This window comes from Camelus ferus, chromosome 5 (assembly GCF_009834535.1).
Source record: "Camelus ferus isolate YT-003-E chromosome 5, BCGSAC_Cfer_1.0, whole genome shotgun sequence".
Lineage (NCBI taxonomy): Eukaryota > Metazoa > Chordata > Mammalia > Artiodactyla > Camelidae > Camelus > Camelus ferus.
Genome location: NC_045700.1, coordinates 484,947 through 489,133, shown reverse-complemented (window position 1 = coordinate 489,133; position 4,187 = coordinate 484,947).

The following is a 4,187-nucleotide window of genomic DNA, read 5'->3' as shown; positions in this document are numbered from 1 at the left end:
AGGTAATTAGCATAATTCCCTCTGCCACAGGACACCTGTGACACCAGGCATCTTCGTGGAGTGCGGCCCCAAACCTCCCACACCCACTCGGCCGCGATCCGGAATTCTGAGAGTAGCGAGGTTCCGTCCTCAGTCTGCAGCACCTGGGATCACCTATGAGCCCTCCGCGTATCTTCCCCGAGTGTCTCCTAGTGAGGGCTAATGGGGAAAGGCGGGGGATGTGCTGGAAACGCAGGTAGCATCTAGTGCCTCCCCCTGGACAGATCAGGAAATTAGCGGACTTCCCCCTGCAAGGGAACACCTGTGACACCAGGCAGCTGCTTGGAGGGAGGCACAAAACCTCCCCCAAACACTCGGGCGCGTTCCGGATTTCTGAGGGTGGCGAGGTTCCGTCCTCTGTCTGCAGCGCCTGGGATCACCTAGGAGCCCTCCGCTTGTCTTCCCAGAGTGACTCTTATACGGGCTTCCGGTGAAAGTCGGGGGTTGGGCTGGAAATGCAGCTAGCATCTAGTGCCTCCCCCTGGAGAGATGAGGTAATTAGCGGAATTCCCCCTGCCAGGGAACACCTGTGACACCAGGCAGCTGCGTCGAGGGCGGCCCCCTACATCCCCCAAACACTCGGGCTTGTTCCGGATTTCTGAGTGTGGCGAGGTTCCGTCCTCTGTCTGCAGCGCCTGGGATCTCCTAGGAGCCCTCCGCGCGTCTTCCCCGAGTGACTCTTATGCGAGCTGCGGGTGAAAGGCGCAGGTTGGTTTGGAAATGCAGGTAGCATCTAGTGCCGACCCTGGATAGATGAAGTAATTAGCGGAATTCCCCCTGCCAGGGAACACATGTGACACCAGGCAGCTGCGTGGAGGGAGGCCCAAAACCTCCCCCAAACACTCGGGCGCGTTCCGGAATTCTGAGTGTGGCGAGGTTCCTTCCTCTGTCTGCAGCGCCTGGGATCTCCTAGGAGTCCCCCGCGTGTCTTCCCCGAGTGTCTCCTAGTGCGGTCTGCCGGGGAAAGGTGGGGGATGGTCTGGAAATGCAGGAAGCATCTTGTGCCTCCCCCTGGACATATGAGGTAATTAGCGGACTTCCCCCTGCCAGGGAACACCTGTGACACCAGGCAGCTGCGTGGAGGTCTGCCCCAAAACTCCCCAACCCACTAGGCCGCGTTCCGGATTTCTGAGTGTTGCGAGGTTCCGTCCTATGTCTGCAGCGCTTGGGATGTCCTAGGAGCCCTCCGCGTGTCTTCCCCGTGTGTCTCCTAGTGCAGGCTGAAGGGGAAAGGAGGGGGTTGTGCTGGAAATGCAGGTAGCATCTAGTGCCTCCCCTTGGCAAATGAGGTAATTAGCGGACTTCTCCCTGCCAGGGAACACCTGTGACACCAGGCAGCTGCGTGGAGGGCGGCCCCAAACTTCCCTAACCTCTCGTCCGCGTTCCTAAATTCTGAGTGTGGCGAGGTTCCGTCCTCTGCAGCGCTTGGGATCTCCTAGGAGCCCTCTGCTTGTCTTCCCCGAGTGTCTCATATTGCGGGATGCCTGGGAATGGCAGGGGATGTGCTGGAAATGCAGGTAGCATCTAGTGCCTCCCCCTAGACAGATCAGATAATTAGCGGACTTCCCCCTGCCAGGGAACACCTGTGACACCAGGCAGCTTCGTGGTGGGCGGCCCGAAAACTCCCCAAACCAGTGGGACGCGTTCCAGATTTCTGAGTGTGGCAAGGATCCGTCCTCTGTCTGCAGCGCCTGGGATCTCCTAGGAGCCCTCCGCGTGACTTCCCTGAGTGTCTCCGAGTGCGGGCTGCCGGGGAATGGCGGGGTTTGGGCTGGAAATGCAGGTAGCATCTATTGACTCCCCCTTGACAGATCAGATAATTAGCGGAATTCCCCCTGCCAGGGAACACCTGTGACACCAGGCAGCTTCGTGGTGGGCGGCACCAAACCTCCCCAACCCACTCGGTCGCTTTCCGGAAGTGTGAGTGTGGCGAGGTTCCGTCCTCTGTCTGCAGCGCCTGGGATCTCCTAGGAGCCCTCCTCGTGTCTTCCCCGAGTAACTCTTATGCGGGCTTCCGGGGAAAGTCGGGGGTTCGGCTGGAAACGCAGGTAGCATCTAGTGCCTCCCCAAGGACAGATGAGGTAATTAGCGGAATTCCCCTTGCCAGGGGACACCTGTGACCCCAGGCAGCTGCAAGGAGGGCGGCCCCAAAACTCCCCAATCCACTACGACGCGTTCCGGATTTCTGAGGGTGGCGAGGTTCCGTCCTCTGTCTGTAGCGCCTGGGATCTCCTTGGAGCCATCCGCGTGTCTTCCCCGTGTGTCTCCTAGTGCGGGCTGCCGGGGAAATGCGGGGGTTGGGCTGGAAATTCAGTAGCATCTAGTGCCTCCCCCTGGACCGATGAGGTAATTAGCGGACTTCCCCCTGCCAGGGAACACCTGTGACACCAGGCAACTGCGTGGAGGGCGGCCCCAAAACTCCCCAAACCACTAGGCCACGTTGTGGATTTCTGAGTGTGGCGAGGTTCCGTCCTCTGTCTGCAGCGCCTTGGATCTCGTAGGAGCCCTACAGGTTTCTTCCCCGATGTCTCATTTTGCGGGCTGCCGGGGATAGGAGGGGGTAGTGCTGGAAATGCAGGTAGCTTCTAGTGCCTCCCCCTGAAGAAATCAGGTAATCAGCGGACTTACCCTAGCCAGGGAACACCTGTGACAATACGCAGCTGCGTGGAATGCGGCCCCAAATCTCCCCAACACCCTCAGCCGCATTCCGGATTTCTGAGTGTGGCGAGGTTCCGTCTTGTCTGCAGCGCCTGGGATCTCCTAGGAGACCTCCGCGTGTCTTCCCTGTGTGTCTCCTAGTGCGGGCTGCCGGGGAATTGCGGGGTTTGGGCTGGAAACGCAGGTAGCATCTAGTGCCTCCCCCTGGACACATGAGGTAATTAGCGGACTTTACCCTGCCAGGGAACACCTGTGAAACCAGGCAGCTGAGAGGAGTGCGGCCCCAAACTTCCCCAAACCACTACGACGCGTTCCGGATTTCTGAGAGTGGCGAGGTTCCGTCCTCTGTCTGCAGCGCCTGGGATCTCGTAGTAGCCCTACACGTGTCTTCCCGATGTCTCATTTTGCGGGCTGCCGGGGATAGGAGTGGGTTGTGCTGGAAATGTAGGTAGCATCTAGTGCCTCCCCCTGGACACATGAGGTAATTAGCGGACTTCCCCCTGCCAGGGAAAACCTGTGACACCAGGCAGCTGCGTGGAGGACAGACCCAAACATCCCCCACTCACACGGACGCTTTCCAGAATTCTGAGTGTGGCGAGGTTCCGTCCTCTGTCTAAAGCGCCTGGGATCTCCTAGGAGCGCTCCAAGTGGCTTCCCCGAGTGTCAACTATTGCGGGCTGCCGGAGAAATGCGGGGGATGGGCTGGAAATGCAGGTAGCATCTAGTGCCTCCCCCTGGACACATGAGGTAATTGGCGGACTTCCCCCAGCCAGGGAACACCTGTGAAACCAGGCAGCTGCGTGGAGGTCTGCCCCAAAACTCCCCAACCCACTAGGCCGCGTTCCGGATTTCTGAGTGTGGCGAGGTTCCGTCCTCAGTCTGCAGCGCCTTGGATGTCCTAGGAGCCCTCGGCGTGTCTTCCCCGAGTGTCTCCTAGTGCGGGCTGCCGGGGAAAGGAGGGGGTTGTTCTGGTAATGCAGGTAGCATCTAGTGCCTCCCCTTGGCAGATGAGGTAATTAGCGGACTTCCCCCTGCCAGGGAACACTTTTGACACCAGGCAGCTGCGTGGAGGGTGGAACCAAAACTCCCCAACCCACTAGGCTGCGTTCCGGATTTCTGAGTGTGGCGAGGTTCCGACCTCTGTCTGCAGCGCCTGAGATCTCATAGGAGCCCTCCGCGTGTCTTCCCCGAGTGACCCTTATGCGGGTATACGGCGAAAGGCGGGGGTTGGGCTGGAAATACAGGTAGGATCTAGTGCCTCCCCATGGACAGATCAGATTATTAGCGGACTTCCCCCTGCAATGGAACACCTGTGACAGCAGGCAGCTGCGTGGGGTAAGGCTCCAAATCTCCCCAACCCACTCGGCCGCGTTCCGGATTACTGAGTGTGGCGAGGTTCCTTCCTCTGTCTGCAGCGCCTGGGATCTCTAGGAGTCCCCCGCGTGTCTTCCCCGAGTGTCTCCTAGTGCGGGCAGCCGGGGAAAGGTGGG